Here is a 7,266-nt window from a genome sequence, read left to right as displayed (position 1 = left end):
ACAACCACCCAATTAATATCTGGGCTAAAGACTTACGGAGAGACTGCTCAGAAGAAGTAAGAATGGCCAATAGACACATGAAGAAATGCTCGACTTCTTTGGCCATAAAAGAAATGCAAAGCAAAACAACACTGAGATTCCACCTCATCCCTGTTAGAATGGCCATTATCAAGAAAATTAACAATAACAGGTGCTTGTGGGGAGGTGTCCAAAAGGCCACTGTTGGTGAGAATGAAAATTTGTTCAAGAGCTCAGAAAGCAGTATGGAGATTCCTCAAATGACTAAACATAGAGCTTCCCTATGACACATCAATCCCACTGCTGGGCACTCTTCCAATAGACCACAAACAAGGCCACTCTCAAGCTACCAGCACAGCCATGGTTGTTGCAGCATTGTTTACTGTCGCCCGGATGTGCCATCAACACAGTTTCCCATCAATGGACAAAGACATCAAGAACATGTGGTACATTTACACACTGGAATTCTACTCCTTAGTCAGAAAGAATGATACTGCACCCTTCATAAGAAAATGGAAAGACTTGGAAAAAATTGTATTAAGCAAAGAGAGCCAGACCCAAAAGAAACATAGTTTGCATGACTTCTCTGATTTGTTGTAGCTTGAATGTGCCTATAAATCAAAAAGTGAACAACCTGGTTGGTAAAAGACAAAATATATACTTGGACACAAAACATATGGGATGCTAGACATTCACACAGTGAGGTCAAAGGAGTAGAATCTTAGAAGAGGATAGTAAAAGCTCAATTGCCATTTCTATATGATCATATAAAATGATGTTTATCAAAAATGACAACCTAGAAATACATATGAGGTTGTATGTTATTTTGCTTTACTTTTTTTCTCTTTGTAGCTGCTTTTGTTTTCTGTACCTTTTGTCTTTTATGCAATTTTACCTGTTTGGAGGAGCACAGGACAAAGGGTGGCAAGGTACAGCAGTGTACTCACTGTACACTATGTTGAAAATGAAGTATAGAACTTGTGTGGGGAGTCAGGAAGGAAAAACTGGGAGGAAATGAGGGAAGTGGTGATGCTATTCTAAAAGAAATGCCCTCACCACCTGATATATGTAAATGTAACCAATCTGTACACCAACTTTTCAATGACAATAAAATAAAAAAGAATGACCTGGCAGTTAGCAGCATCTACTTCAAGTCCCTGATCCTGCAATACATTCTCATCAGCCTAGACTCAAATATGGTTAGCTCTATGGTGTTCCAGCAAACCCTGGATTTAATTTATGCAGGCAAGCTGTTGCCTAGTGACCAGCCCAACTTCAGTCCTCTCCTTACTGCCATCAGCTCCCTCTAACTGCATGAATTTTCAGCCCTGGGCTCACAAACTCCAGAGAGCAGGAAAGACCTTTTGCCATGGACAGTAGGGCTGCTGGGATGGGGCATCCACCTCCCAGCAAAAGACTGTCCATAGCCTCTGTAATCCAGGCTCAGTAGCTGTGGTTGTTGGATGCACCAATTTTTCTAGGAACTGCCTTAGCCCAGTGGTAGAGATGCTGAGCTTTTTATGGGTAGCTGTGCCCAGGCGAGCATGTTCTGCCTGGGGCCTGGGGCTCTGTTCAGGCAGTGGGGACGAGGACTCGGGTAGCTGTGGCACTAGGACTAATGGGAGTAGCAGGGGTTGTGAACAGTAGCTGGACCTAGACCAGTCCACAAAGAGCCCACGCTTGACCCTGATGACCCAGCACAGCTGGTTAAAAGCTTGCACGACTCAGCCCTGACAGTCTTCATCCCGCCTGTTCCCAACAGTACGACTTAGGCTGAGTTGGGTGGCACCCCGATGAGCTCATGGATATGGAAAATACTGAAGAAAACTACCTGAGCCTCCAACAGCCTCGTCAGAGCCTCTCGGAAGAAGGAATGGAGCCAGAAGGAGGCTGTTTCTACCTATACCCATTTGGGAAGAGAAATGGGGCCCAAGGGCCCCAGCCTAGGTGAAGAGAGTGAAAGGTTGGGGACACTGATCCCAATGGCATTCTGACCAATGATGTTGGTGTTGGTGGAGCCAGTGGGCATCATAGAAATCCCCCATACCTCTGAAAGAAGGAGGAGAATAGCAAGGAGAGGTGCCAGGACAGTGGGCAGAGCTGGAATGAGAGTGGCGGTGGCCACACCAGCAAGAGAACTATGAGACGGTGTCATATGGAGATATCCTGTATGTGTGCTTGCCCTGTGCCAAGGGTTTCCTGCCTGTGAGCAGCTCAGTGCTCATATGGAGATGCACACAGAGGAGGAACTGTTCATCAAGGAGGAGGGGGCACATGAAAAGGGCAGCAGGGCTGCTGAGGAGGAGGCTGAGGATCTTGATGCCTCACACAGCCTATGCAGCAGACACCCAGCCATTTACATTCTCAGTCTGTGAGAAGAATACAAGGACCTGGCCACCCTGAGGCAGCAGGAGAAGACGCTCTGGCTCATGAGGCACTTCCTCTGAATATCAACAACAAGATGTTCACCCAGCATGACCCTATGACACACCCTATGGAGAGCCACCTGGGCCTGAAGCCTTTTGCCTGTGATGACCCAGCAGCACTGCTCCAGATGCCCCCCACCCACACCTTTAATCAACTGTCTGTACCTAGGGAAGCCAAGAGGAGGAAAGCCTTCAGGCCCAACCTGATGTGTGATGCTGGTGGGGACCATTCTGCCTCATGTCCCACTACTTGCTGTAGCCCTGGGGGGGCTGCCAAGGATAATTGTGAATGGATTTGCTGAGAGCTGCTCCCTTTCCTTCAGGATGGATTAGGGAAGGGGTAGAAGGGAACCTCTTCATGCTAGTGAAGCACTGTTCTTCCTAAGATTATGGGTGGTGCCTGGAACAGGCCCCTGCCTGGAAGGAAACATGACTATGTGCATGTGTCTGTATGAGTCCCTGACTCCAGGGAGCAGATGCTTGGGGGCAGCTCCTTTAGCCAGGGTGGCATGGCTCTCTGGCACAGGGATAGTCAAGGTGACCCCACCACTTAACTCTGGGCTTGTGTTGCTGTTACACCTATGGTTATGTTCTTCCTCCATATATTTTGTAAATTGGGAACTCTTTTTAAACCCAAACAAGCAATCCTTAATTTTCCTCTTACCCCTTTGGGGCTGAGCCCGGGTCTGCAGACTGAATGTAACTGGAGCAAGTGCCCCTACCTGAGAGGTGATGTTGTGGGCCCATCAGTGAGCTTATCTCTCCAGGCCCCAGAAGCCCTCCCTTGCCCAAAGGCTTCCCTGGTCCTGAGCCCTGCCTGGGCTGCCTCAGGAAAACACATGTCTCCTATACTTTTCAAGAAATATTCTTTGTCTAGAGGTGCTTGTTTTTGTTTTTGCCTTTTGTTTTTCAGTTGAGAACTCTCTGCCCAGCCTGCCACCCCACCCCCACCCCCATTCCATCTAGCATTTATGGAAGTCTTGGAACTGCAAGGGTTAGGGGTGGAGGGAGGCTGGACTTGCTGCCAAGGGCTTCAGTATTTGTGTTTCTCATTTCTGTATGTGTGCATGAGGGTGGTGGCACTGTGTCTGCACAGATGCTTCACGTTCTTTCCTCACTGAACAAGGTGGAGAGACTTTTGATCATTGCTAGCTCTTGAAGTCATGAGAACAGTACAGTACTGTGGTGACTGGAAGCTGAGGGTGAACTGATTGCTTTTTTTATTTGTAGGAAAAAGCAGGGCTCAGGTCAGTCACAGAAGCCATCTTGAGTCCTGGAGGTCTGGACCCCAAGCTATCAACTGCTACTCACTATGCATGCTTGGTGTCAGGCAGTGTGACCCACAAGGACAGACCAGCTCACAGCATCTCCTGCCAAGAACAGGATAAGTTGGAAGTGAGACCTCTTCCCCTCCCACCACTCCACCCCTACCCACTCCACCTCCTATCCAAATTTGGACCTGGAGAGACCCAAAACCCTTATGGGCACATCTAGTGTGGGCAAGAGCCAATCACGGGACTAGGGAAGAGAACAGAACCTTTGAACCCTCCTGGCCACTCTAGTGAGGGTTGATCATGCCCATGAGCTCAACCTAGGCTCGTTCCAATGAGTTCCCCCATACCATAGGTTTCTCAGATATTTGTGTGGGGCCTAGCCACAAACTCGGCCAGACCAAGGTTGCATGCTTCCTTCCATTGCCCTTGGCCAGCTGAGCCACAGGACTGGGCTATCAATCTTTTGTCTTCATTTTGCTTCATACATTTTTCTTGTTTACTTTCGATTTTAAGTTCAGACCAAAAAAAAATTCCAGAATAATCCCCAATCCCAACCATTCAGAGACCATCCAAGTGAAAACAGCCAAGCTTAGGGACTTAGGTGGTGAGTGATGTTTTCTGGGTTTGAGGGAGTGAGGTCACAGGTTTCTTGGTGGAGCCTCCATGTGGCCCCCCTATCCCTGAGCTGGCTCTCTTTCCTGTGAGATAGGAGATGGAGGTCTGGACCCTTGGTCTCATTTCCAGCAAGTCTCGCTCAGCACCTGAGGAAACACCTGGGCTACTCCCTAACCCTATTAGCACTTAAAGCCTCATGTAGCACATGGGAATTGTGCATGCGCCCAGTGTCACACGTAGCCTCTAATACCATAGGCGGCTGCATCTATGAGGTGACTCCTCTACACAACTTCAGGGACTTGGAGCAGAGCTTCATCATTCAGTGTCTGTGTGACAGAGCAATGTACCCACCTAGTACTGTATCAAGGTTTTTCTGTATGTTAATGAGAAAGCACCATGTAGGTTTCTGATTTTTTTTTGCCTGTCATGGGCCTAGAACTTGGAGCCTGAACACTGTCCTTGAGCTCTTCTGCTCAAGGCTAGTACTATACCTCTTGAGCTACAGCAGTATTTCTAGTATCCTGGGTATTAACTAGACTCTTCTAGTCTCAAGGACTTTCCAGCCTGGGCTGGCTTTGAAACATATCCTCAGATCTCAGGCTCTTGAGTAGCTAGGATTACAGGTATGAGCAACCAGTGCCTAGCAAGTTCCCTATTTGAGATGATAAGGGAGGATAAGGAGGGATTAATACAACACTTGGCTTTGTTTTCATTTCCTTGGATTCCATGTCAGTATTTGTTCAAAGTGTGTGTGTGTGTGTATGTGTGTGTGTATGTGTGTGTGTGTGTGAATGATAAGAGCCTCACAAGGAAATTAAGCCATGGGAGGTAAATGCAGCTTACAGATTTCTGCTTCCATCTCTTAATTCCTAAGTGTTTCAGAGAAACAGAAAGCAGAAAATGGCAAATGTAACTAAGGAATGATGACTCTTTAGAGGGGGGAAATAAGCTCAACTCAAATTCACAAAACCTACTTTTTAAACCAAAATATATTTTGAATGAGTATGGAATCTCAGTTAGCTCAGATACAAAATGACAGTAATATACTTTTCTCATTGTTTACAAAAACTTTTACAGTTTCAGATCTCAGCCGCTCTAAAGCCAGTCCCAGATAAGCCTTATCTTCCAATACAGGTCCTGGGCCAGCTCTAGAACAGCTCATGGGCAGACATAGGGCTGAGAAGAGGTGGGAAGCCTCCCTGGACTCACCACCGACCTCATCATCAATCCCAAGGATTCTCCAAGTCCAGATGGCACCTCACAGCTTGGGCCTGTGCTAGCCAGGCCTCAGGCCTGCTGGCTTTACCTTAAATTGTTGCAACACCTGCTGCATATTAGTGGCTGTGAGTTCTGGTCACAGGACCTGAGTCTGGACGTGGGCCTCAAGGGAAAGGTGAGCTCCTTCTGATGCTCTGCCCCTGCACCTTGTGGTGGGGGTGGACTGAGGTGAGAGTCTAACTAAAGCCAAATGCAGGGACTTTTGCATAGCTCAGTTGACTCGGTCCGTTAACCTCCTACATCTCTATCTAGTGAAGGGCTGAAAGGACTCTCAACAGTGTTGTTCTTATATCAATGTGTTTGTGCAGTCATGAATGTATTCATTTCTCAGTCTTGGGACAAGGAGATAATGGGCAAAATGGGCACTGCGGCTGCCTGCTCCCTCAGGACCCAGACACGGCAAGGCCTCCTCCAAGATTTGAGGGAAAAGAGGGAAAAAAAGAAAAAAGATGAACCTTTAAGAAAATGAAACTCTCAAGCAATTTGCAGCATAGTCATACACCTCAACCTGTGAATCCAACACCCGAAATCCAAACTGACTATCCCCAACTCATGTAGCCAGGAGGGAGTTCTAGTCCATTACCAATTGGGGGCACTGGACCACCTGTCCACTGTCCCCATGCTGAAGTTTTCACTGGTCCTTAGACACCTTTGTAGGAGTGTAACCAGGCTAGCCTGTTAGAAGGCATTGCCCTACTATAGCTATCTTGGGTGGGGGAAGGCCTGTGCATCCCAGAGGGCAGGGCTTAGGAGAGCAAGTGCTGTCTCCCACCTCCAGGCCTGAGTAAGAAAAGCTCAAGCCAAGCTGAGAGGAGCAGATGGAGTGCTTAGCAGAGTCCCTTCTGAAGGGACCAAGTCTTCCAATTGGCCAGTCACAATGGGGACCATATAAAGTGAACCTGTAGATGCTGTGAATAAGGGAATGGCAAAAGACTTTACCAGTTTTAGTTGATGTTCCAAATGGGATTGGTGGGAATTGAGGCTGCCTTCCTAGGATGCCCCCAGCTTCAGTTGAGCCACTTTAATTTTCTACAGAAACCCCTTCCCTACATCCCTTCACCATTAATTGCTGTCACTTATTGAACTCAAAAATGCTCCATAACCGGGGCTGGGAAAGTAGCTCGGTGGTAGAGTCCTTGCCTTGCACACACGAGGCCCTGTGTTTGATTCCTCAGTACCACATAAGCAGAAAAAGCCAGAAGTGGTGCTTTGCCTGAAGTGGTAGAGCACTAGCCTGCTGAAGAGCTGAGGGACAGAGCCCAGAGTTCAGGCCCCACGACTGACAAAAAAAATAAAATAAAATAAAAGGGTTCCATAACAGTCCTCAGTTGGGGCAGGGAGGGGCCCAGGGTACCCATCTACTTGGCAGGACACGTTAGGGCCAGGTGCTGTGTGGAGCCACCCTTACCCGCCCTTCAGTTGCTTGCCCCAGCTACTTCAGGAGCCCTAGGTTGGGCTCTGGCTCATTTTCATATACCTCAAGGGGAATGAGATGGAAAGTAGATATAGCTCTTTTAGGGAATTGGTATTGTAAAACCCATTATGTCCTACTTTATAACCTTCACAAAGAGGAGCAGAAGCACTAGGGTCACACTCCTTTACTGGCTGAACCCTTTGTACTCAGCACATTGAGTTCACATCCCTCAAGGGTTAGG

General features: G+C 47.7%; 1 pseudogene; it reads left to right on the top strand.

Annotated features, from left to right (window-relative positions):
• Positions 1-1,064: 1,064 nt before the first annotated feature.
• On the top strand, positions 1,065-2,746 carry LOC138839872 (hypermethylated in cancer 2 protein-like; annotated as a pseudogene).
• The last annotated feature ends 4,520 nt before the right edge of the window (positions 2,747-7,266 follow it).

Source organism: Dipodomys merriami, unplaced genomic scaffold, assembly GCF_024711535.1.
Source record: "Dipodomys merriami isolate MVZ:Mamm:240054 unplaced genomic scaffold, mDipMer1.0.p SCAF_3, whole genome shotgun sequence".
Lineage (NCBI taxonomy): Eukaryota > Metazoa > Chordata > Mammalia > Rodentia > Heteromyidae > Dipodomys > Dipodomys merriami.
The sequence above is the reverse complement of the archived record's forward strand: the minus strand, read 5'-3'. Positions and strand labels throughout refer to the sequence as shown.